The sequence below is a fragment of the Myiozetetes cayanensis genome, unplaced genomic scaffold (assembly GCF_022539395.1).
Source record: "Myiozetetes cayanensis isolate MyiCay16 unplaced genomic scaffold, myiCay2020 scf144, whole genome shotgun sequence".
Classification (NCBI taxonomy): domain Eukaryota; kingdom Metazoa; phylum Chordata; class Aves; order Passeriformes; family Tyrannidae; genus Myiozetetes; species Myiozetetes cayanensis.
This window is the reverse complement of record NW_026087093.1, coordinates 52,262-79,828: the sequence shown is the minus strand read 5'-3', so window position 1 is coordinate 79,828 and position 27,567 is coordinate 52,262. Positions and strand designations below refer to the sequence as shown.

At 43.2% G+C, this 27,567-nt stretch overlaps 1 protein-coding gene across 1 annotated transcript in view; it reads right to left on the bottom strand.

Annotated features, from left to right (window-relative positions):
* LOC126637142 (protein mono-ADP-ribosyltransferase PARP8-like) overlaps window positions 1-27,567 on the bottom strand; it is a gene marked incomplete at its 5' end in the record, with an annotated part of 88,481 nt that overhangs the window by 12,473 nt on the left and 48,441 nt on the right. The window lies entirely within an intron of this gene.

Genomic DNA, 27,567 nt, shown 5'->3' with positions numbered 1-27,567 from the left:
TTTTCCTAAATCAGAGGTTACAGTGCTTGTGGCAATGGATTTACCATATGTAGGATGGAAAAAGTCCTGTCAAAGATGGACTGGTGAAGAAAAAGAAGAAAACAGTCCAAATGTTATAGAAACTGAAGTTTTTAATGTTGTTTAAACATATCTTTAAATGGTTTTTTGCATTCCTGCAAAGTCACTGCTCCTTCTTCCCAACACCCTCTGCAAAGAACTCTTATCTCCCATGCAGGAATGTCCTGGGAAGATATCCTGAGGTCTTCTCATTGGCCTTTGTTAACCCTTTCCTATTGGTTATTAACTCTTTACCTGATTGTTTTTTCTGTAAGACCCTGAGCTTGTAATTGGTTCTTTTTTAACCCCCCTAAAAGCCTTATAAAGCCCCATCCCCACAATAAACGTCCTCTTTTGTCCATCCCTCTGCCGTGATCTGTGTGAGCTTCTTACGGGTTCGCAGGGCCACGTGCTGCGGGGCAGGGTGGAAGAGCATTCACCTCCAGGGAATGGTCTAACACCCAGAACCTGAAGGTTCCCCCTCCAACCCATCTGTCATAAGTGCTGAGTTTATTAATTAATATTTCCTGATCTCTTGAATTTAATACACCTAGTCCTGATCCAAACCATCCTGTTAGATCTTTTCATGTTCTTTCATAGTGGGATCTAGTTCTTAACCAAGCACTCCATCCTTTGAGACTTTGGAGAATGAAGGGTTGACAATCCCCTTTTATAGAGGATATGTTTGTTTGGATTTTTACTTGGACCTTTTTTAGTGAATATATAGGGTCCAGGAATAACTTCTGCTCATTAGACTGTCTAATTACATAAGGTCCTACAAGGGACAGATTATGACTTTTTTCTGTACATTCTGAGGGTGTATATGAGGAAGGAGTCAGTTTAGTATAAGTCTGTGTTGTTGAAGTAAATACTGTTGTGGTGTCTATTAAAAATTTCTTTGATAATACCTTGTCTCCTTTCAAAGTAGCCCAAAGACATACTACGGAAACTGGTTTGTCCAATGTAAAGTTGTGTCAGCACTGATCAGACACACAGATGGACTTACCAGTCAGTTTTCCCTTGTTATATTCTTTGGGTTCTCTTATAGTGATTTGGGTCTAGGATATTTGTTTCTCATGGTCAGGTATATTAATTCCTCTACATCCTATTTGTATTTCCCCAATTATTCCAGCTAAGATACTAAGTCCATTCCTTTTCTCCCAATCAAGTTCTAAATATGGTTCATTTTTGCACATGACCACAGTGGTCAGGTTTAAATTAGAAATGTCTCTTCCAGACATACCAGAATATTCAATATAAGCCTGAGGCCATGGCCAGTCTAAGGTAATGGCTGGAGACAGACTTATTATACTTATCAGGGTTCCAATGGCTCGTGTCTAGTAAACTTGAGGGTTGTTGGTCCTACAGGTTCTGATGTCCATGTTTCTTTAGGTGACTTCTTCACTCATGAATAGTGAATCCAGGTGGGTCATTCTTTGATTTTAATTGCTGTGAAGGTCATCAGAAGCACTTGGTATGGTCCTTTCCACTTCTCATCTAGTGGTTGACCTGAAAAAGTTTTAACATACACCCACAGTCCAGGGGAAATGTTATGTAAGGGCGGGTCTATTCCCCTTGAGTGAGTACTCATTACTTGTTTGTTAATTTCTGACAACTGTTTACTCAATGAGATCAGATATTCCAGTATATATCCTTCCCCAACTTGTGTGAGGTCTTCTCCTTGATAATAATTCCTATAGGGTCTCCCGTATAACATTTCAAAAGGGCTTAGCCCTTCTTTAGTTTTAGGTTTGACCCTCATTTGCAATAAGACTAGAGGTAAGGCTTGGTACCAATGCAGATTCACTTCTTGACAGATTTTTGCCAATTGTTGTTTTATCAAATGATTCATTTTCTCCACCTGACCACTTGCCTGTGGTTGATATGGAGTGTGTAACTGCCAGTCAACTTGCAGAATACTGCTAATCTTTTGTATAATACTAGCTACAAAATGTTGTCCTCGGTCTGAGGAGATGATGTCAGGTACTCCAAACCTGGGGATAATTTCAAAAGTGATTTAGGGTGCGTGAGGCATAAAAAGGAACTTGTGTGTACCTAAAACCTTACCTTATTTAAAATTTAAAGGTTTCATAAAAGACACAGTCTCAATTTGACCAGTGGCCCTGACAACATTCAAAGATACATTATCTATAACATTTAGTTCTTGATTTAACACAGAAAATCTTGCTCCAGTATCTACCAAAATCTCTATTTTTTGTTTGTCTTTCCCCAGTTCCATTATAACCAGGGGGTCTCTGGAGTTCAAACCCCCCGGTCCCCACTAGTCCTGGTCTAATTCTGCCACCAAAGTAGGTTTTCATCTATATTGGGGGCATTCTCTTTTCCAGTGTCCACTTTGTTTACAAATGGCACATTGGTTTGGTCTCAATTTTCAATAATCACTGTTTCCAGGGTGTCGTCCAGGTCTTCCAGAGCAAGGGTCTTTCCTATCCAGGGCAGCGATAGTTGCCTTTGTAATAGTTTTACCTAATTTCTGTCTTTCTACCCATTCCCTGTTCCTGTATACTCGCCATGCCTCCTCAATTAATTTTTCAATATTCCTCTGATCTTCAACCTTTAACTGCTGTAGTTTGCTTCAAATGTCATCTGAGGACTGACTCAGAAACAGTGAGATTAGATACTGTTTGCCCTGATCCCCTTAACAGGCCCAGGATGGTGTAAGTTCACATTGCTTCCCTTAATCGTTCTAAAAATTCAGTGGGGGTTTCTCCGATGTTTTGTTTTACTGCATAAAGAGAACCCCAATTCACAGCTTTGGGAACCGCATTTTCCATTCCGCAAGCCACCCAACCCCGGTAATTCTGAAGAAGTTAATAATGGTCGGGATTATTATAGTCCCAAAGTGGTTTGTCTCGTGGAAAGAAAATATTTAAATCATCATCAGCCCTTAACATAGTTTGTGCGTATGCCTTTGCTGCCTTCAGTATTAACTCCTTTTCAATTTTTGTCAAGGCATCTAGCATCAAGTCGATATCATCCCAGTCTGGATCCAAAGACTTAATATATGCTTTAAACTTCTTTGCTACCCCAACCGGGTATTTACGAGCAATATTATTCCAATTTTCTAGATCTCCCTTAGAGAAATTAACTTTAAACCTTATAGGCCCTTGTGGTCCTGCAGCTTCTCTTAAAGGGGATTGTATGATTTGTCTGGCCCCTGCATGGGGTGAAACAGATTTTACCCTCGTCTTGCTGTGTTCACCTACTCAGAGGAGATAAGGATGGGGAAAGAGTTTTTCTTCTTCCTTTTTCTCCGTCTCTCTCTTGCTGTCCTGAGGATGAAGACAATTTATTGTCCTCATCTTTTACCAGTCCTGAGGGAGGGACAGAAGCCCCCTCTTCTGCTATTTCATTTGCCCCTTCTCCAAAAGGACTTACATAATCATCAATTCCACTTTCTAGTTCACTGTTCTTATATTTCAAACACCTCTGTCCTATAGAACATGTTGAACAACATCGTTTAAGCTTCCCTATTACTTCTTTTAGATTTTCTTGTTCTAAAGTTAAACGGATCTTGTGGTGCCAAATTAATGCCACACTCTCCCTGCCATTCTGGGTGTTCTCTCAAAGCAAAGAACATATCAGCATAAATTACCTCATCCCATTTCCCTTCCCTTGACAAAAACAACATTAGCTGTAGTAAGATATTATAGTCTAATGATCCATGCTTTGGCCACTTTACTCCTTCCCCTAGTTTATAGAGGGGCCACCATTCAGAACAGTATTTGGTTAGGGTTTTCTTATTAGTATTCCCACCCTGGGGTCCCCCTATTTCTTTCCAGTGTGTTAAAATACACCCTAAAGGGCTTCTGTCATCCTCTTGTTTTCCCTGCTGGTTTCCCATTTCTAGCTTTCGCTTTACCTGTGTCTGGTTGTGTCTTTTGCAAGATAATAGAGATGCAAATTCAAGCTCCCACTCACTCTGTGGTTACTTGCACATTTCAGTCACACACTTCTAGTACACACCACACCACACAGCACCAGTTTCAGTTATCTACGGGCACAATTAGTCCTTAAAGCAGGGAGGCTTTGAACCAGTCCTGTCAACTGTTTTAGTACTGTCTGTTCTTCTCTTGCAGCAATGAAATGCCTGACATTGGGAAAAAAATAAAAGTTCTTTTCTAGGGTGTTGTAGTCAGGACAGCTGAAAGAATAAATGCCAGACACAGTATGATGATGATGATCAGAGAGTCTGCTTTATTGCTCAGTTCAACCCTATTTATACACCTTCTGGGAGTAGAACTTTATATACCCTTTTATTAATAACCATCTATCTATGGTCTATTATTAGCCCTTACACACAATTGGACATTCACACCTTATTTACATTCTCCTCTCAGTGGTCAGTTTTGGCACCTTCTCAAACTTTCTCACTGCTCCTGTGAATTCTTCAGGGAAATGGCTTGAAAACATCTGTCTATATCCTTGTCATGGTTTAGCTGGTTCTTGGAAACCAGGCAAGGAATTTTTTCCTTTCCCCCTGCCCACTGCATGCAGAGCTATCAGGTGAGCACTTAAGAGACACAAAAGAACTATCTCCCTTGTTAATAGCCAGAACTTAGTCTCCTAGGAAACAGGGCAGATGAGGGGCTGCTGTTTACTTTTTTCTCTCGTCTCCTGGGAAACGGGGGAGGAGTTGGTGGGGAGGGTTGTGGCTGTAACAAGGTCGGAGTGGAAGCTTGGTGGTGCTCTCTGCCCTCAGTCGTTTGCCACCTGCGGGTCCTGCCTGGATTCTTCATCGGATAGGAGCTGTTCTTTTTTCCCTGGGGGTTTTCCCCTTTTCCTGTTCCCATTTGTTTTCTTTCCATGGCGGTGGTCCTTGTGCACATCAGGGGGAGAGAGAGGACTGTGTTGCATGATTCTGACCAGTCAAACAGCGTGAGTCTCGTTTTTTCATTGGGAGAACTTTCTGTTTGTTGTTGTTCCCCTTCCCCCTCTCCTTCTCTCCTTTCCCAGTGTGTGGGAAGGGAAGGGGGGCCCAGTATTTTTGGTTTTTCTGACACACCCCAGAGGGTGTTTTCCCACCCCGTGGCAGCGACCAGTGATCCCACAGTGCCACCTGGTGACTGGCACAGGACATTACAGGTTCCGCATCTCCAGTGATCCAACAGCACCACCTGGTGACTGCTACAGGACACTACAAGTTCTGCATCTCCAGTGGTCCCACAGTGCCACCTGGTGACTGGCACAGGACATTACAACCTCTTCATCTCCAGTGACCCAACAGTGCCCCCTGTTGACTGTGGTTGGAATTGCACCAAAGGGCACAAACTGAACTGTGTACTTTTTCCCTTTGCCTGTTTATTGGTTTGTTTTTGAAGGGGATTATTTGTGGGTATAGAAGTATTGTTTGGTTGTTTTACTGTTTTTTTTTTCGTGTTTCTGCTAATACACACATACCTTTTAATAAAGGACTGTTATTTTTTCCTTTTCCATAATTTGTTTTCCTTCAATCAGAGCCTCTTAATTTTTGATTTATAGTTGCTTAGAGGGAGGAGTTTGGGTCTTTTCTCATAACTCATCCTCAGCAAAAGACTTGTGTCTCATTTAAACTGGGACAGCTGGTCCACCTCTATATCCTTCACCAGGGGGTCTGCACGCCTGCCGTCTACCCCAACATTAGGGTGCTCTTACTGCCCTAAAATATCCACACTCCCTACAAACTATATCCACTAACACAGGGTAGCAATGCCCACAATCTGGATACTAACAAAAGGAGAACCACCTCTATTCCTTTTGTCTTGTTTCACATACAGATCTCTTCATTCCCCCTGGCACTGTATAAGAACAGTATCTAAAGTCAACCACTCTAATGCTAGAGTTACCTCCATACCATTTATAACCTTTTGTCACCAGGCTCTCCAACCTTGTAAAACCATTCCACAAATACACGTGCTTTTGTCTTCTAGTTCTAAGTCCCCCAGTGCCAATCCTGTCCCTATTTTCAGGTTAACACACCAAAATTGCAAACATTTAATGAAGATTACAAATATATGAGGTGAACCATTATTACAAGTTGAACATAGATAAGATTTAACACTTTCGTTTTCTGTTAGTGGAGAGGTTGATAAGCCTGGAGTTTGTGGCATCTGCAAGCGGTCAGCAAACTTCCAGGCCTAATTCCTGCACACAATAAGTGTTAGTTTCCTGTCCAATTAGTTTTGTAAATCATGAAACCACTATCTCCCATAAACACGTGAAGGTAGTCTTTTTGCCATGATTGGAAGTAAAAAGGTAACAAAATATACACAAATATAATTCCCAATATTTGCATACTTAACATACAACAGTAGTTTTATAACATAAAAGACAATACTCACAAACAAAAACAAACAATATAATCAACACACACAAGGGGTCCTCACAGATGGTTTAAAACAAACCCAGAGATAATAAATTACCAGGTTTATAATGATGGCAATTCCGAGTCCAAGTCCAGAATCCAGCCACAACGGTAAACCCAAAAACATCTGTCCCTTTCTTCCAAATCCTCTTAGCCCGAGGAATTTGGTATAACTTTGGTAAGACTCTAACTCACAATCAAAGCCTATGCAACTTTCCAGTGGGACTCGAACCCACAATTAGAAAGATGCAGCTCTCGTTAGCTACTAGAAAGTCAGAGCCCTAGAAAACCAGCGTACAACTTATGGTTTCCTTCCCCAAACCCTAGGGAGAAATAAAAGAGTGCTTTAGAATTTGTATACCATTGCACAGGATCTTCGTCCACTCCCGTGATGATCCAGCAGAGCCCAGGGAGCCTCACCGGAGTAACATCCCGGGGAGTGCAGAGGGTCCCTGGTTCCGGAGGGTCTTCACAGACAAGCAGAGGTCTTGTCCCATCTGGGGTGCCAAATTGATTCAAAGAAATCCTTAAACAATATGTAAAGCTCACTTTTATTGCAACCAGGGAGATGCAGGGGGTTTTGCCCCCCCCCCCCTTCCCCAGTGCATTCCACCGAGTAAAGAAACACAACAGTTTTTTATACATTTGAAGGAGTGAGCTTCAAAATTATCTATCATATACACTCTTTACGAAGTCTGCCTTATCTAAATAGACATTTGGTTGCCTAACTCCTATTCTTATTACTATAGAGTAGTTACATAAAGTTTTATCATTTCAAACACTTTAGGTTTCCTCCACCCCTCTTCTGTCTTCCTTGGGATGCTACATGCTAGAAGTCTTTCCCACTTTCCCTGACAGTCCCTTTTGTTTACGTAAGCTAGTTTTATCTTAATTGCCCACAATTTGGGCAGTAATCTTCTTTCAAGAAGTTACAATTTTGCACAGTCACACTTGACATAGCTAAATTTTACTAACATAGCTAAATTTGTATTGTATTTTATCTTGTCTTTATTTCAGGAGGAAGCTGGGTCAGTCCGATGCAAGCTTGGAGTTCCCCTGAGTGGTGCAGGCTGCTGCTAGCATGAGAAGGGAAAAAGGGGGGTGATCTTCCCTTCAGGGAGTTCTTTCAAACTCACACTGTAGGCGGCTGAGGGCTGAGTCAGCAGGGGGGCAACTGGGACCCTGCGAGCAGCTGGCACAGGGTGGGGTGCAGGTAGAAACTCCACTGCAATGCTGAGCTGGGCACAGCAATTCGAGACAGCACGGCTCAACAAAGCACCACTGGGCCGCAAGGCAGCCCCAGTCCCAGAGGGAAAAAGGCAGTTCGAAGTCAAAACTACCAGTCCTTTATTTGCCTCCCGCTCCTCCCCCACAGCCCTCCCTTTGGGTGATCAAATTGGTATGAGAGGCTATTAGCTTTTCAGTGGGAGAACCATTTAGATCTGAACTAGAAAGACAATTGAACCTTGATGTTTATCTCTCCCTAGCAGAAAACACTTGCTGCTTTTCCTTCAGAACTGTGTGTTGATGTGGACGAAATTCATGAAAGGGTTTAAACCCATAACACTCCCTTCTTCAGTGTGAGTGATCATTGTACTCCCTCTTTTTTATATGTGGAATTTAGAATGTCAAAATTAATCAAAAAGAAGGAATGTTAAAAGAAGCATTCAATTCAAATATACAGAATGGGTGATCTGTCCACCCTTCATAGACAGGGAAATATGCTAGAATAAATAATCATATCACTGAAAGAGGTAAAATCAGAGGATGATTTTACAGGCACTTAAGAGTATGAGTAACTGGCATAAGTCATAATGAATTCAAATGAACTATTTGCAAACTACTACTCATGTTTTTAATGCCTTTGTTCTTTGAAATTCTGTGCCTGTATTTCAGAAGTGGTGAAAATTCAGTAAGATTTCTGTATGTTTTACACCAATGTGAAAAATAAAGAACCAGTTTTATTATAAGCAGATAAAATAGACAAAATTATTAACATAAAGTTATGTTTGTTTTCGGCTTATTACCAACCTTTAGGCATACTGAGAAAGTTGTAAGGCATACAGTTCAGTCTCGGAATGTATGCCAGAGACTGACCAGATGGGAATAGGGAAATTACATATTAACTGAAAATAAAGCTGACTCAGTCTTATGCCACGTGTTTGGCCATGCGGGAACATGGAGGCTGCCATGTTGCCGGAAACTCTGCCCCTGGCATGAAGGGGGGGCACCAAAGAGCCAATTCGAAGAAGAGAAACACAACACTCCACCCATGACGTAAACAGGGTTGGACTTTAAAGATGTTTAAAAGGTGGGGTGCTCTAGGAAACTTTGGAACCTGAGCACCCAACACGTGTTGTAATTAAATTTTCCTACTTATATAGTTATTTTCTTTTCATCACCATAAATTCAATAGACAGGGATTTTTCCCACACCAATATTAATGAAATCACTAACATTTTTCATTCACTGTCACTGAATTGACTTAAAATTTAGCAAGGAGCAACATCTTGTCTAGATCAAACTGCATATGACAGTGAATGAAAAATGTCAGTGATTTTGTTAAAATTGGTGTAAAACATACAGAAAGCTTACTGCTTGATCCTGGAGTTTTGTTTGAGTTGGATATGTTTCAAACACTGCAAAATAAAATATTTTTTGATCTATTCAGGGCTTTTCTCCCTTTTTGCCTTGTTCTCACAGAATGAGTTGTAAGCATTTGAAAGTACAAAATTTGATATGCTTCACTAGAAAGATTGAAAATGTGGTACTGGAGGTTAATCTACAGCAGCTGCTGTGCTACCCAAGGGGAACTTTTGCCTTAATGATAATTCCACCTGAACATGAGGAAGAACTTCTTTTCTGTGCTGGTGACCATGCATTGGAACAGATTGGAGAGGCTGAGGGAGCTGGGGTTGTTTAGTCTGGAGAAGAGGAGGCTCAGGGGTGACCTCATCACTCTCTACAACTACCTGAGAGGAGGCTGTAAGCTGGGTGGGGGTTGGTCTCTTCTCCCAGGCAGTCAGTGTGATAAATTGACTGTTGCCTTCCTGCTTACACTTAGAAGGGATTTTAGTTGGGTTATGCTTTTGAGGTTTGCAAAGTACGACACTGATGTGTGATTTCTGTGTGTATCCTCACTCAACTGCCAGGCACCTTTGTGTCGCGGCCGTGGTAACCATCAGGGCTCGATTAATGTTCTCTGGGACTACCGCAATGCCCTCTATGCCCCCCCCCTTCCCCTGCTCCCCATGACCGGGCTGGGAGGGGGGTTGTTTTAGGAGGACATTCTAGTCAGGAGCACTAGGATCTCCCAGGCAAAAACCGTCGCTGCTGTTTTGTCCCCGAGGCTAGGTGGACAACGGAGGGAGTTAACCTTGGCTACCGCGGCCCTGGTCAGCCCGAGTCAATGTGCCCAAGGGGGGGAAAGGTACTCGACTCAGACCGCGCTGTTCGGGCACACAAACTCCGGAAACTAGGGGGCTTCTGGACTCTGAGTTTCCACGACCGGCTGTCAGAGATAATCCTAGAAGACGCCTGATAGCGCCCCGGGGGCATGAGGATTGTGATAAATTAGTTACACTTTAGTGGTATATCTGGCATAACTTAGCGATAAACCTTATCTCATTAGTTCAGAACTAACAAAGAGTCAAACGTGATAAACGGGTGCTGATAAGACAGGAAGGAGGAAAATACCTTTAACTAAGCATGCGCAAAACACAGGGTCATCTCGCGAACACGAGGAAGACCCGAAGCCTTCCTTGCAGAGACCACCGACCCAAAAGTGAGATCCCCGACTCACCGGACTACACATGTTGGAAAGACGCAACCCAAGACTACATATGTGGAAACCAGACGCAACGCATGCACAAAAGATGCCACCCAGGACTACGTAGGTAGAGAACCGGGATATACAAAAAGGGGACTCTGGGGCTTGGGGGGCGTGAGCTACTCGGGAACCTTTTTTTTTCCGTGGTCGCCCCAGGTACCGGCATTGCTTAACTACTGTTTGCTAATAAATTTACTTATTATTGTAAATTGGCCTCTTTAATTTATTTCAGGCATTGTTGGTAACCTATAACAATTTTGGTGCTGAAAGCCGGGATCTGGGTCTCTTGGTGTAAACCCTTGTGGTCTGGGAGGCACCCTACCTGGTTTTTCGGCAGCCCTGTATCGCAGAAGGGTCACGACAATAACCCCGAATCCACGAATCATCCTAAAAATACGGTAGATAAGCAATAGGACCTGTAGGACCCCTTAAATTTTGTGCACGAAGACCAAATGAAGACCCAGGAGTGGTAAGTATATATATATATTGTGAGCTGTTTGGTTGGGGTGGTAATCCCGAGGTGTGAATGTGTGAGAGGTCTCCTCGAGACCAGGTGAGAGGGGCCTCCCTGTAGTGCAGTTCTTGAACCCCGTGAGGGGCCAAGTCACGAACGGAGGGCGCGAGTGTGTGTGTGAAACAAGGCACCCTGGAAGATGGGACAGAGGAAAAGCAAGTCCTCTAGTTCCATGGGGACGCGATCCCCGGAAAAAATAGGAGAACAGAATAGGTTACCAGATATACCACCAGAAAGTCCATTAGGACAAATGATAAAATACTGGGATATTTTGTCCAGAAGAAAGGATAAATCAAAAGAAAAAATGATTCACTATTGTATTGAGGTCTGGGGAGGGAAGTCCCTTACAAACCCACACGTATTTTGGCCTGTGTTTGGATCATCTGAGGGTTGGATGTGTCAGCAATTGAATACATGGGTGAGCAATAAAAATCCACTGGTTAGCCCCGAGGAAAGTTAATATGCTGAGTTATGGATTCCTGGACCAGATGAGAAAGCATCATTGTTTGCATTAAGAGAGAAAAAGACAGGTAAACCTCACTCGGACAAAGAGGATCCCTTCTGGCCCCCTCCGGTTGCCCCTCAAGTTCCCCCACAGTATTCCTCCCAAAGTTCAGGGACATCCCAAACTCAGGAATCAGACTCAGATTCTGATTCTCCCATGCCGATAGCCCCCCCTTGGAGGACTACCCGGAGCATGGCAAAGCAGGGGGAGGGGAAACAGTTTCCACTTAGAGATGTTGATATCTGGGGGGGGATGAGCAAAGAGCACCAGGGACAGGATATGTGGCAGTTCCTTTAAACACTGGGGATGTCAGACACTTTAAGAGGGAAATGGGAAATTTACTTGATGATCCCATAGGGGTGGGAGAAAGGCTGGACCAATTTCTGGGACCAAATTTATATACCTGGGATGAGTTACAGTCCATTCTAAGTATATTGTTTACAGTAGAAGAAAGAGACATGATTAGAAAGGTTGGAATGAAACTCTGGGATCAGCAACACCAAGCGGTCCCGGCGGCAGATCAAAAGTGGTCTTTATATAAACCTAATTGGAATAATCAAGACCCAGTTCATAGAGACCATATGGCGGATTTAAGAACAATTATAATCCAAGGGGTCCGAGACTCAGTTCCAAAAGGGTAAAATATTAATAAAGCTTTCATGGAGCACCAAAAGAAGGATGAGACCCCAACAGAATGGCTTGAGAGGTTGAGGAAAAGCTTCCAATTATACTCAGGTGTAGATCCTGCTACACCTGTGGGCCAGGTTTTGTTGAAAACACAGTTTATGGCGAAATCCTGGGTGGACATTAGGAAAAAACTGGAGAAAGTGGAAGACTGGCAGGAGAAGGGTTTGGATGAATTGTTGAGAGAGGCTCAGAAGGTTTATGTCAGACCAGAGTCAGAGAGTGAGAAAAGGCAGACTAGGCTTTTGGTGGCAGCAGTTCAGGCAGGACAGAAAGAGGGAGTGAAAAAGGCTGAGAAACCAGGAAAAGACCGGGTGGAAAGGCAATATTACTATTGTAAGAAGAAAGGACATATAAGGAGGGAATGTAGGAAACGGATTAAAGATGAGAAGGAATTTAAAGAGGATTAGGGGAGTCAGGGGCTCTACTTGCTGGGGACCCCTGGTACAAAAGAGCCCTTGATAACTTTGAAAGTGGGTCCCCAGCACTGGGAGGTGACCTTTCTAGTGGATACAGGGGTTGAAAGGTCGACTGTACAATTTCTACCGCCTGGATGTGAAATATCAGGAGAAAAGGTCAGCGTGGTTGTAGCAAAAGGGGAACCTTTCAAGGTCCCCGTTATAAAAAATGTATTGATAGAGTCCAATTGTAAATAGGGGACTGGGACGCTGTTACTATTACCTGAGGCTGAATATAATCTGTTAGGAAGAGATTTAATCGTGGAGTTCGGAATCAAATTTGAGGTCGAAGAAAAAGAATTAAAGATCAAATTGTGTCCCCTTACAGAGGTGGATGAGACACAGATTAACTCTGAAGTCTGGTATACTCCAGACACTGTGGGGAGATTAGATATTGAACCATTTGAAGTAACTATTAAAAACCCGGAGATCCCTGTGAGAATTAAGCAGTACCCCTTGCCCACTGAAAGCAGAAAGGGATTGAAACCTGAGATCAAACGGTTGTTTAGGCAAGGACTGCTTGAGCCCTGTATATCTCCTTTTAATACTCCCATCCTGCCAGTTAAGAAGGTAGATGGAAGTTATCGGTTAGTGCATGATTTGAGAGAGATTAATAAAAGGACTGTAAGTAGATTTCCAGTGGTTGCAAATCCTCATACCCTGTTGAGTCAGTTGAACCCTGAGTATCAATGGTACAGTGTAATAGATTTCAAGGATGCATTTTGGACTTGTCCCCTCAAGAAAGAGTGCAGAGATTATTTTGCCTTTGAGTGGGAAGACCCTGATACATTCAGGAAGCAGCAACTTAGGTGGTGCATGTTACCTCAAGGATTCACCGAGTCTCCCAACCTCTTTGGACAAGCTTTAGAGCGAATCCTTCGAGAATATCAATTACCAAACGAGGTAATATTAGTCCAATATGTGGATGATTTGTTAATAGTAGGGAAGAGCCGAGAAATAGTGAGGAAAGAAACCATTAGAATGCTGAACTTTTTGAGTCTCCAGGGTCTTAAAGTTTCCAAATCTAAGTTACAGTTTGTGGAACAGGAGGTGAAATATTTGGGGCATTGGATCCACAAGGGAACTAAGAAACTGGATCCTGAGAGAGTGAATGGCATTCTGTCATTGAAAGCTCCCAGCAGTAAGCAACAGGTGAGGCAGTTATTGGGATTGTTTGGATATTGCCGACTGGATCGAGAATTACAGTTCTAAGGTGCGATTTTTATACCAAAAGCTGACTACGGGTGAGTCATTGAAATGGACTCAGGTAGATGAGGAGAGGTTAGAGTGCCTTAAAACTGATCTAGTAAATACTCCAGTTTTAAGTTTACCTGATGTGAAAAGACCTTTTTATCTGTTTGTGGCCACGGATGATGGGACAGCATATGGAGTTTTAACTCAGGAATGGGCGGGAAAGAAAAAGACGGTGGGATATATTTCCAAATTACTGGATCCGGTCAGCAGAGGGTGGCCTACTTGTTTGCAGGCGGTGGTAACTGTTGTTCTAATTATAGAAGAAGCAAACAAAATAACATTTGGGGGAGAATTAAAAGTTTATTCCCCCCATAACATTCGGGGAGTGCTTCAGTAAAAAGCTGAAAAGTGGATTACTGATGCCAGACTCCTAAAATATGAGGGTGTTGCCTAAATGGCTGTGGGGAAAAAAAGACTCCAAGCCAAATTAGGTAGGAGATAACATAAGGATACAAAAACTTTAATGAGCCCCCAGGCTTTCTGGAATACCCTCAGTGCGCGCGCTCCCGAAATACAGATGTCCACAGTTTTTATAATGATTTTTACCCAATCCCCATCCTGTTACCACCCAGGTTCTGCCCCCGCCATGCCTCTTGGGAATTGGGTCTGGGGGCATTTAGGGACCCCCTCTTCTTCATCTTCATCTTCCTCAGAGCACGTAATGTTCTTGGAGGTCTTCCAGAATTCTAGACCTGAAGGTTGTTGGGTCTATGGCTATATCTTGTTCCGTAGGGTTAGGGTGTTCTTCTACAATTCTACCTTGAAAAAGAGACTAAACAGGCTATGGAATTTAGGGAATTGATATGGGAATGGGTAACAGGGGTTTGAGCTGGTGTGTTAAGGGTAAAGGGATAATATGCTGCTAATCTAAAATCTACATTTATTACTTCTAAGGTCTACAAAAATAAAAAAAAATCAAAACATCAAAACTCCAAGGTATCAGGGGGATACTAATACATTCTCCTAAATTAGAAATTGGAACAACTAACTTGCAGAATCCGGTACAATTTTTGTATGGGGGTCCCGAGGAAGAATTAACCCATGATTGTCTTCAGACAATCGAAGAACAGACTAAGATTAGACCAGATCTAGAGGAAACAGAATTAGAAGAGGGGGAAAAATTATTTGTGGATGGATCTTCTCAGGTAATAGAAGGGAAAAGGAGATCAGGATATGCCATGGTCGATGGTAAGGGGCTAAGATTAATAGAATCAGGACCCCTAAGCCCTAGCTGGTCTGCACAAGCATGTGAGTTATATGCAGTGCTATGAGCATTAGAACTTTTAAGAGGTAAAACAGGCACAATATATACGGACTCAAAATATGCATATGGGGTAGTACACACCTTTGGAAAAATCTGGGAAGAACGGGGACTTATTAATTCACAAGGGAAAGGATTAATTCATGAGGAGTTTATTGTAAGAACTCTACAAGCTATGAGGGGACCCGAGCAGATAGCAGTTGTACATGTCAGGGGACACCAGAAAGGCATAAGCCCCGAAATTCGGGGAAATAATTTATCTGACCAAGAAGCTAAGGTTGCAGCCCTGTTAACCCTTACTACCAATTTGGGGGAGAATAAGGGACAAGCAAAAACCTTAACACCTCAGTTTACTAAACAGGAGGTCGAAAAACTCAAACAGATGGGGGTGGTTGAGAGATCAGGTGGTTGGGAACTGCCTGACGGGCGACAGGTGTTGCCTAAGGCACTGACTTGGAAAATCATGAGGAGTATGCATTCTAAGACACACTGGGGGACTCAAGCATTAGTTGATCACTTTGCAATTAAATATATGTGTATTGGAGTCTATAACGTGGCCAAGGGAATAGTAAGAAGTTGTTTGGTGTGTCAGAAAATTAACAAGTAGCATCTCAGGGCACGAGTCCCAGGGGACCGGGACCTGGTACATAGGCCGTTTGCAAAAATACAGGTAGATTTCTCCGATCTCCCTAAAGTAGGACGCTATAAGCATTTATTAGTTTTAGTAGATCATCTCACTCACTATGTGGAAGCCTTTCCTACTGCTAGAGCGACAGTCAATACAGTGGTTAAAGTGATCTTAGAACATATTGTACCTCGCTATGGAAGTATTGAAATTATAGATTCAGACAGGGGCCCTCACTTCATATCTAAAGTAGTGAGGGAGGCATTGGCCCCCTTTGGAACTAAATGGGAGTATCACACCCCCTGGCACCCACAAAGTTCTGGCAGAGTAGATAGAATGAATGCAGAAATAAAGAAACAACTGACCAAACTAATGTTAGAAACCAACATGTCTTGGGTTAAATGCTTGCCAATAGCCGTACTAAACATTCGAACCCATCCTCGAACAGACACAGGGGTTTCACCATTTGAAATGTTATACGGTATGCCATATGACATGGACTGTCCAACAAATTACCCCACTCTAGATGAAGATAGCATTAAATCATATATGTTACAATTAATGAAGAGAAGGGCAGAGTTGCAAAAGAAAGGACTAGTGGTTCAGAGACCACCATTGGATATATCTATGCATTCTGTGAAACCAGGGGATATGGTTTTGATCAAAACCTGGAAAGAATCCTCTCTCACCCCCTCTTGGGAGGGACCTTTTCTTGTTTTGCTCACTACAGAAACCGCTGTCCGGACTGCAGAACGGGGGTGTACACATACCTCACGGATTAAAGGACCCCTGAAAGAAAACAGCTGGGAAGTAACTGGAACCCCGGGAAGTCTCAAATTCATGTTAAAAAAGAAGAGGGAATGAATGAATACCGACGGGACTGTGAGGCGTAATTTATATCAGTGGTTCCAAATATCGCCTGAAAATACTCTAATATATACTGATTGTGCCCTGTGGATTACATGGAGGATACCACATCAAACAGGAGGCTCTGGTATATTTCGTATAGTGGGTAACCCTGTATTCCTCCCTTTCTGTTGTGAAGTAGAAACCGAGATATTAGTGCCAAACCAAAATCCTTGGATTATACCTTGCCTGTGTCATCCTCATGGAAGACATGATGCTTGGGTGGGATGTAAATGCCAGATGTGTGGAGTGAAGTGGTTTTGTTATTCTGTAGCTCGTCATATACATTGCATGCTTTGCAGGGAACATAGATTCTCAATTGGATATGAACTAGAACAAGTGGAAATAATTACTATCCTCTGTGGGAGGGATTTGGGGATTTCACAAACGTGTGAAATATTTGAAGATGAATGGGAATATATAAGGGAGAAAGGTCTTAAACCTTCTGATTGGAACCACCTCTTTAGAAAAGATTAACCTGTGGAAAATTGTAAAGCTGTGCTTCTCCCTTGCGGCATTTCTAGGAAACTCACTTGTATCATTGTTTCGCTTAAGAATAAGCTAAACATTATTTTTCCAGGTAGGGAGTGCTGGTGGATTTAACCCAGGAGGGAAGGGGGACCTAAATTAGATAAGCCCTAAGGGTGGGGGGAGTATTAGAAGGGGAAGTTCCCACTACACCGGAACCCCCCCTCCTTAATCGAACACTCCAAGTGTTTTGTATTCCCAGATAGTACAATTACCTGCCTAGCTCCTTTGTGGAAGCTAAGGATTGCGAAGCATCATCACAGACTGAAAACTCGCCCCTGTGAAACACGACTGCTGCGAAGAAGATGAATAACCCTGCTACTTCAGGCAAAGGCGTAGGCAGAGGGACCAGAGTCGTGCCCGGACAGGAGTGTGAGTTGTCTGTTTTCATGGCAGGTGCTAAGGGGAGACTGAACACATTTCCAGATGGGGGTAAAGAGGAATTGACATCTCTGCAGATTTGTATTCCCCAGAGGTGTCCACCATCACTCCGCATCTGGATAGTTTTGCTGCTCTGTACCCCCACCATAGTTAAAACAGATCCAGAGTCAGGTATTAGCCGTCAACCCTTTAAATGGTCCCTGATACAGTTTGACAGAGGTCAGGTACTCCGAACCATCACTACTCCCGGAGCACCTAGCTTCCTAATACATCTGTGTGAGGTAATCCCTATACAACCATGCTTAAAGCTCATGGGATATTATTTCTGTCCTGCTTCCAATCCTGGAAAGTCATATTGTCACTACCCGGGGCATTTTTATTGTGCCTACTGGGGCTGTGAGACTATATCAAACTACTGGGCCCCGGGAGGGGGAAAAGATAAGTTTTTAACGGTGGCATGGGGACCGTTCGGATGCAAACCGCCACAACTCGATAGGGTCTGGGAAATAATAGAGGAAATTGTAAGTTTTTGTACTTAAACATCACAAATCCCGGGGGTTTAAGATGGACTCTTGGGAAGATATGGGGAGTGAGTTACTGGGAACCAGGCCCTCGCTCAGACAGGGGAGGACACATCCTAATAAAAAAGGAACTAGTAATTAACAAACCCTCTGGCATTGGACCAAACCCAACCATAGTTGGGAAAACGGAAGCAGGTACGAATCTAATTACATCTACCCCTAGAATTATCTCGGCCAAGGATTCTATCCAAGACACCCAGGTAAAAGGAGGAGCTTTCACACCTACACCTAGAACCAATCCTTTATGGAATATATTACAAGCTAGCTACCATGTGCTAAATTTTACCAACCCCAACATAACCGAGCACTGTTGGTTATGTTATGATATCAGACCACCCTTTTATGAAGCAATTGGGATTGCAAGTGAAACTAAAAAAGTTAATGGTGCAAATCCAGCTCAATGCTCATGGGGTGAGGAAAACAGACAAGGATTGACGATGTCGCAGGTATCGGGAGTGGGGAGGTGTATAGGTACCATCCCCCCAAACAAACAACACCTATGTGAAGTTCTTGAAAAGGACCCCAAAGGCTGAGGCAAGATGGCAGATTGGTTATTGCTGGCTAAGAATGCGAAATGGCTTTGCTCTCGGGCAGGCATTACTCCTTGTGTGTCCCTAAAAATCTTTGATGGGATTGCTGAGTATTGTATACAGGTAATTATTGTACTGAGACTTATCTATCACCCTGAGAATTATGTATATGATTATCACTCCATTCAATCTCATCATTTACAAAAGCGTGAACCCTTCACGGCACTCACTGTGGCAACCCTTATGGCTATTGGGGCTGCTGGAGCTGGAACTGGAATAACCGCCCTCATACAGCAAAGCCACAGGTTTCAATCTCTGAGAGAAGTAGTACATGAAGATTTGGCTAGAATAGAAAAAACTATGACAACCCTAGAACAATCTGTAAGATCCCTATCAAAAGTGGTGCTACAGAATAGACGGGGACTGGACTTGATGTTTCTACAACAAGGGGGGTTATGTGCTGCCTTGCGGGAGGAATGCTGTGTTTATGCAGATCATACGGGGGGAGTTAGGGATACTATGTCTAAGCTGAGAGAAGGCCTAGAGAAACGCCAAAAGGAGCGAGACATGCAACAAAGTTGGTATGAATCCATGTTTCATTACTCCCCCTGGGTAACCATGTTATTATCCATGATTGCAGGACCCTTTATCCTCTTACTCATAGGTTTAACTTTTGGGCCATGTATCTTTACTCGACTAATCACTGTTATAAAAGGGCGGTGGGAGGCTGCACATCTGATGTTCCTACACACACAATATCAACAGGTTGGGGAGGGAGAAAATGCTTTTCCTCTCCAACGGGCAAGAGAGGTGTTAGAGAGATTTCACAAACAAAGTCAATAAGAAAAAAAACAAACAGTCATAGCACAATATGGGTTAAAATCAAGCTATACGCAGTCTGTGCTTCAGCATCTTTTTACAGCTCATGTGTTAACACCATATGATACGCATATGATTATTAACAAATTGTTAACCCCTTCTCAACAATATCAGTTTTTTAACAGGTGGACTGCTTGCTGCACCACAGCTGCAGCTCAGCTGAGACCACAAGGAGATCCATTGTGTGGGATAACTTCTCAAATGCTACTGGGATCGGGTCCTTTTGAAAGGACAGACTGGCAGGTACAATTCATGCCAGAGGTGTTGCAAACTAGCCAGGATTTAGCTTATAGGTCATTGCTTGCAGTGAAGGGTGAACATTCAGGACCTCCGTGTACCTTGATTAGGCAGGGACATAATGAACCATACAGCAAGTTTGTGGATCATTTGCATCAGGCTATAAGTTCAGATCCAGACTTGGATAATACCATGAAAGTAAAGTTTATGGATATGTTAACCTATGATAATGCAAACGAAAAAACAAAAACAGTTTTAAGCACAGTACCTAGGGGTGCTGGGACAGCTCAGTTCCTTGAGGCTGTTGACAGGATGATAAAGGAAGACAAAGCTGCCTATATAGATAGCCACAGCAGTGAGTTCAGCAGTGAAGCCTTTGGTGCAAAATCAGGGGAAGAATAATAAGAGTGGAAGAGGCATGAGGTGTTTTGCTTGTGGTCGGAAGGGACATGTCAAAAACGAGTGTCGAGCTATGCTTTTACCAGGGGCTGCTCAAACCTCCATGCCAGCAGGAGGGTCAAAGTGGTGTGAGATCTGTCAGAAGAATACTCACTTTACTAGCGACTGTAGAAAGAAGGGAAACTTCCGTCCGAGCGCGAATCACCCTCGCGCTATGACAGTAAATCAGGGTGTCTGGAACAATGGCCAACAGCCACAGCAGGGAGTGCAAGAGTGGACTTGGTAACAGCAGTAGATACTTTGCTTGAAACTCAGAACGTGTATCTAATTGATTCTACTTTGAAAGGACCTTTAGGTAAAGGGTTAAGTGCTCTCTTGTTAGGACGTTCATCTTTGTCTCGTCAGGGAATTTTTGTGGTGCCAGGAGTGATAGATGCTGATGCTACAGGAGTCATCAAAATCATGGTATATACTTTAACACCACCAGTTTTCATTCCTGCTAACAGCAAAATAGCACAGCTGGTACCTTTCAAGGCAATGGTGCCCAAGGCAGAACCACGGGCTCAAGGGGATAAAGGTTTTGGTTCCACAGGTCCTCCTGAGGTGATGTTAGCCATAGACATAAAACAGGGAAAACCTGAGGAGAGCGTAGTTATGCAGCATCCTAATGGTCAGTCCAGCACTATGACTATGCTCGTTGATACTGGAGCGGATGTTACCATCATCCCCAGACACAAATGGCCTAACACCTGGCCTGCAGGAGTGAAAGGGGTAGGTGGTGTACAGCAGACATGGATCAGTAGAGATGTAGTAAGCATTCGTTTTTCTGATGGTGCATCAGTGAGTACAAGGCCCTATGTGTTATCTTTGCCTGTGGGTTTGATAGGTCGAGACCTGCTAAGTCAGATGGGAGCACGCCTGGTTACTTCTCCTTTTTAGGAGCGACCATTGAAAAGCAGCCGACCTTGAAGCTGAAGTGGAGAACAGAAAAACCCATATGGGTCGATCAATGGCCGCTGAAAGAAGACAGGCTGCAAATAGTACAACAACTGGTTCAGGAGCAATTAGATGCAGGTCACATTGTTCCATCTACAAGCCCATGGAATACTCCTATATTTGTCATTCCAAAAAAGTCAGGAAAATGGAGACTACTGCATGATCTACGTGCTATTAATGCAGTCATAGAGGATATGGGAACCTTACAGCCAGGTTTACCCTCTCCTACAATGATTCCACATGATTGGGCTATACTGATAATAGATCTAAAAGATTGTTTCTTTACTATCTTCTTGCATCCAGATGATACTGCAAAATTTGCCTTTACAGTACCCTCAGTGAACAAAGCAGAGCCAGCAAAAAGATTTGAATGGGTTACTCTCGCGCAGGGGATGAAAAATTCACCTGTGATGTGTCAGCTCTATGTTGCATTGGCCTTAACAGCCATTTCAAAATCAGCATCCTGAGTTATTGGTTTATCACTACATGGATGATATTCTAATAGCAGGCCAATATTTAGATATCCCTGTGTTGTTGTTGCAGTTAAAACAGGAATTAGGTCAGCGTGGTCTGAAAATCGCTCCTGAGAAGATTCAGAGACAAGAGCCTTGGCAGTATCTAGGTTGGACCATTACATCTGGTATTGTGAAACCACAGAAGTTAACTATTAACACTGACATAAGAACCTTGACTGATGTGCCGAAGCTACTTGGTGACATACAGTGGGTAAAACCTGTTTGTGGGATAACCAACGATGATCTAACTCCTCTAATGCCTTTGCTAGGGTCTGTTGCTAATGCGGAGCTTCGGAGAGAATTGTCAGACGTGCAAAAAGCAGCTATAGTTAACATCTCAGGTAAAATAACTGCAGGGTACGCCTGTAGAATACTAGAAGATCAGCCAGTCCAGTATCTAATTGTCAACTCTGGAGGAAATAGACAACATCCATTAGGTGTCGTCTGTCAAATAGCAGTCAGCATAAGAATTTTAGAATGGGTATTCCTACCCTATCAACCCAAAAAGACGATTATGACGTGACCTGAATTGTTCGCACAACTTGTCATAAAGGGGATTTAACTGGAAGGGATACATCTGTAATATTTGTGCCAGTCGCTCAGAGCTATTTAGAGTGGTTGTTTGAGAAATCTGAACCATTCCAGATAGCTATGGCGGATTTTGAGGGACTGGTCACCAATCATTATCCGTCAGACAAGTTGCTGCCTTTGTTACAACATCAGATTATTGAACAGCTTGTGTTGCGTTCAGATGATCCTGTGGAAGGGATTACTGTTTTTACAGATGCTGGACGAAAATCTCGACGAGCAGCAGTGACCTGGCAGGAGGGAACAGAGTGGAAACACAAATTGCTTCCAGGTGTTACAGGTGACACACTGCAAACCCTTGAATTGCGGGGTGTAGTGTGGGCTTTCAACTTCTGGAAGGAAGAACCTCTCAATGTAGTTTCCGATTCTCTCTATGTAGTGGGAACAGTTCAGAGGTTAGAGAGGGCAATGATCAAAACCCTGAAGAATAAGATCTTAGCAGCACTCATGACACAGTTGTTGCATTTGTTAAATCAGAGAACACATCCCTACTTTATCACTCATATCAGGAGTCACCAGAAACTGCATGGTGGTTTAACACTTGGTAATGACAGGGCAGACAAGTTAGTAGCACCTGCATGGGTCGGTCCTGCAGTGAACAAATTTCAACAAGCAGTCTTGTCCCACGAATTTTTCCATCAGTCTACAGACGTACTAACCAGACAATTTGGGTTAACTCTATCAGATGCACATGGTATTGTACAAGTTTGTTCAGTCTGCCACAGAAATGGGCTGGACATTGGCTTGGGGGTCAGTCCTTGTGGTTTACAAGCATTGCAGCTTTGGCAGATGGATGTCACTCATGTTAATGAGTTTGGAAGATTGAAGTATGTGCATGTGTGCATTGACACTTTTTCTCATGCTATATGGGCCTCTGCTCATGCTGGAGAAGGTGCCAGATATGTCATTCGTCATATGCATGCATGTATAGCGGCCCTAGGAGTCCCCACGGAAATTAAGACCGATAACGGGTCCGGTTATACCTCACAGTGTTTTCGCAGATTTTGCATGAATTGGGGTATTTCTCATGTTACCGGAATAGCTCATTCTCCTACAGAACAAGCCATCATCGAGCGGGCTCATGGAGTCCTGAAATCACTTTTGCAAAAACAGAAAGGGGGAGAAGAACTGGATAGCCCACATAACTGACTTGCAAAAGTGTTATATGTTTTGAATTTTTTACGGTTGACGGGTGGAAGATCGGACCCTCCTATTGTAATTCATAACGCTTCTATGAAGTCAGGTTTGGTAAATCCACAGGTAACAGTGAAAGTTCAGTACAAGGACCCACAAACTGGGGTCTGGAAGGAGCCTGCAGAGGTAAAACTAACTGGTAGAGGATATGTTTGTGTCCTCACAGATACAGGAGTTCAGTGGCTGCCTACACGTTGGATAAGACCTTGGAAAGGGAGTGATTCTGCAGAACAAGGTTGATATTGTGGTAGATAAGCTATTCAGAATTACAGAGTTTTTTCAGTATTATTATAAGGTAGTTTATAGTGTAATATCATAAAATCATAGAAGTTAAGAATTTAAGAGAGTGTTTTGTGTGAACCAATTAAATTTTAGTATGGGTTAAGTTTTGGCATTATAAGATAAAAATAAACGATAAGTGTGTGAAGGTGTTATTTTTAATGGTGATGGGTATATGTACTTGTGTGTTATAATATGTTAGTGGTAAGATAAGAATGTATTATAGTGTAGTATAAATTGCTCAAAAACAAAAAAGGGGATTTGTGGGAGAAATATGATGAATGTGTGAGCAATTTATATTGTGTGAGGTACTTTTATAGACTTTTATAAACTTTCATATAGTTTTATAAGTACTATAAGTTATAGGTGTCAAGATGACCGCGGGTGTCTTTGCAAGAACAAAAGGAAATTGGTGCCAAGAAGAAGATGGAGTTCCATAAAGTAAATAATGGCCTTGTTACCTGTTAATAACCAATTATAATGGTATTTGTAATACATGTTTACATCTGGCCAGTGATCTGTAACCAATTATGTCCTTCTTGTCACGAGACCTTGTATACAGATGCTATAAAAACCCTGAGCTATCCTAATAAATCGGACATATTTTAGATCTCATAGGTCATGTATGTATGTCTCCGGAGCCTCCCCGCCAACAGGTTTCCACCGGTTGGTTGTCGGAGATAATCCTAGAAGACGCCTGATAGCCCCCCGGGGGCACGAGGACTGTGATAAATTAGTTACACTTTAGTGGTATATCTGGCATAACTTAGCGATAAACCTTATCTCATTAGTTCAGAACTAACAAAGAGTCAATTGTGATAAACGTGTGCTGATAAGACAGGAAGGAGGAAAATACCTTTAACTAAGCATGCACAAAACATGGGGTCATCTCGCGAACACGAGGAAGACCCGAAGCCTTCCTGGCAGAGACCACCGACACAAAAGTGAGATCCCCGACTCACCGGACTACACATGCTGGAAAGACGCAACCCAAGACTACATATGTGGAAACCAGACGCAACACATGCGCAAAAGATGCCACCCAGGACTACATAGGCACAGAACCGGGATATACAAAAAGGGGACTCTGGGGTTTGGGGGGAGCGAGTTACTTGGGAACCTTTTTTTTTCCATGGTCGCCCCGGTGCACTGGCATTGCTTAACTACTGTTTGCTAATAAATTTACTTATTATTGTAAATTGGCCTCTTTAATTTATTTCAGGCATCGCTGGTAACCTATAACAATCAGCAGTAGGACAAGAGGTCACGGGCTTAAGCTCTGTCAGGGGAGGTTTAGGTTGGATATTAGAAAGAAGTTCTTTACAGAGAGGGTGATCAGGCATTGGAATGACCTGCCCAGAGAGGTGGTGGATTCACCATCCCTGGAGGTTTTTAAGATGAGGCTGGATGTGGCACTGAGTGCCATGATCTAGTAATCAAAGTGGGGTTTGGATCAAGGGTTGGACTTGATGATCTTGGAGGTGTCTTCCAACCCAGTTGATTCTATGATTCTATGATTGCCCAGAGAGGGTGTGGAGTCTCCCTCACTGGAGATATTCCAGAACTGTCTGGACACAATCCTGTGCCATGTGCTCTGGGATGACCCTGATTGAGCAGGGAGGTCGGACCAGATGATCCACTGTCAGGGATTTATGAGGCTGAGTTTTGATAGCCGGGGGGGCTATAGAGAGGTGGCTTCTGTTAGAAGCTGCTAGAAGCTTCCACTATCCTATGAAAAGCCAATGATAACCAGCTCCAGGAGTGACTTCCTGCTGCTGGCCAAGGCTGAGCCAATGAGCGGGCTTTTGTGATAATGAAGGAAGAAGGGTTAATTGAAGTATCATATTGCAAAAAACCCACTGTTCTTTCCCCCCACTTTCTCTACCTTGCTCAAAAGAGATTTTGTTCTGTACAAATTCTGCAGACCTAAAATACCCACAGATACATTACACAAAGAGCCCAGAGGTAATAAATTATAGTCAAATAGGCTAAGGTAGACATTTGAACGGGTGAAATAGGCCTGAAGCCAAGGTTTTCTTCAAGCCTGCATGATCAGAACATAGAACAATGGAAAGTACAGAAGGTCACCAAGGTCACCCGACAATGAGGAGTAGATTCGAGACCCTAAGATGAAGTAAGACCAAATGTACCACCATAATATTCCTCAAAATAGAGACCATGCCTCAAACTCCGCCCTGACTCCACCTGTTATGAATATTGAAATCTAATGATGCAATAATATGAATATGTATGTGATTATGTTGTAATCATTGCCAAACCTGTATAAAATACTCATTCTGACCTGACCAGCTCGGAGTCTGTTTTCCCAGCAATAGCTGGCAGGCTGCCCGGCTGCACAATAAATACCTGCTGTCTTAAGGCATAAAATCCTGCCTCTAAGCAGTTTTCTTTTATCTGCCTTTTTGGGCATCAATAACATATTTAAGAAAAGAGGAAGAGAGGAGTTGTGATGCAGAAGAAATTCCAATATTCCAGCCTGGGAAGAGAGGAGTGAGAACAGGCAGGCACCAAGGTCAGTCCAGCAGGGGGCGGGGGTTGGGGTGGGGGAAAGGGGGGCTTTCCCCCTCCCCCAGGAGCAGGGGAGACACTCAGAGCTGAGGACCCTGCAACCTGTGGAAGACCATTGGGGTGCAGAGACCCCCCATGCAGCCCATGCTGGAGCAGGTGGATGCATAAAGGAGGCTGGGATGGAGTGGGGTACCTGCTGGAGACCTGTGGCCCATGGAGAAAGAAGCCCATGCTGGAGCAAGTTTTTCCTGGGTAGGACTCATGGCCCTGTGGGGGACCCACGTCGATGCAGCTTATCTGTGAAGGACTGCATCCCCATGGAGAAGTGACTCATGGGACAGCAGATTTGGAAGAACTGCTGCCCGAGGGGTGGGTGGACTCACATTGGAGAGGTCCATGAAGGACTGTCTCCCGTGGGAGGGACCTCCATGGGAACAGGGGAAGGACTTAGAGCTGTGGTCCCCCTGTAGCCTATGGTGAAGACCATAGTGACGCAGGTGTCCCCCGTAGATTATGGAGGAGTGACCCACGGGACAGCAGAATGAGAAGAGCTGTTGCCCGAGGGATGGACTCAAACAACAACTGACCCCCACCCTTCCCTGTCCCTCTGCACTGCTGAAGGGGGAGGAGGGAGAGCACGGAAGTAAGGAGGAGTGAGGGGGGAAGGTGTTTCTAAGACTGTTTTATTTCTTGCTTTTTGGCTTTTATCTTGTTAGTAATAAATTGAAGTTTTACCCCCGTTTTGAGTCTGTTTTGCCTGTCAGTAAATGAGTCTCCTAGTTCTTATCTCTGCTCAGGAATTCTGTAGCTGGTTTTGTTTTCTCTCTGGAGTTGCAGGAGGGAGGGGGGAAGGGGGAGGGGGGATGGGGGGTGTCATGTAGTGGTTTTTGGTGGGTATTTGAAATCTGGCCAGGGTCAAAACCACCACACCCACTGTGGTCCCTTCCAACCTGGCCCATTCTGTGATTCAGTGGAGAGGGGTGGGTGCTCAGCAGCTCTAAAGATCAGTCTTTCATAATGACCATTCTACTTTAGAAACATTAAAAAATATACACAGCTGTTGAAAAAACAGCTAGACAAACACAAAAATATTTATATATAAATATTTATACATATATTATGTGTATATATATTTATTTATATATTTTTACTATTCAAGTAACAGTCAAATGCTACCTATCTAGTAAAGATAAAAATACAAAGAAATTAAGTAATAAAAAATGAATTATTTCCAATTCTAGGTTAATCATGGCTGTTTGAGAGAGTAGGGCACTGAAATACTCTGCCTTCAAATAGTCTCAGAAGTTGCAATTGTACCTAATTCACTTTTGATGCCATGCAAGGCAAGGACTGGAAATCTATGACGTATGATTGAAACAGAGCACTCCTCTGTGGAGAAAAGTCAACACTTTACCTTGCAAAGTTTGTTGTGGATTTTTAACAGGGTATGTTGGTAACAGCTCATTTTCCTTGC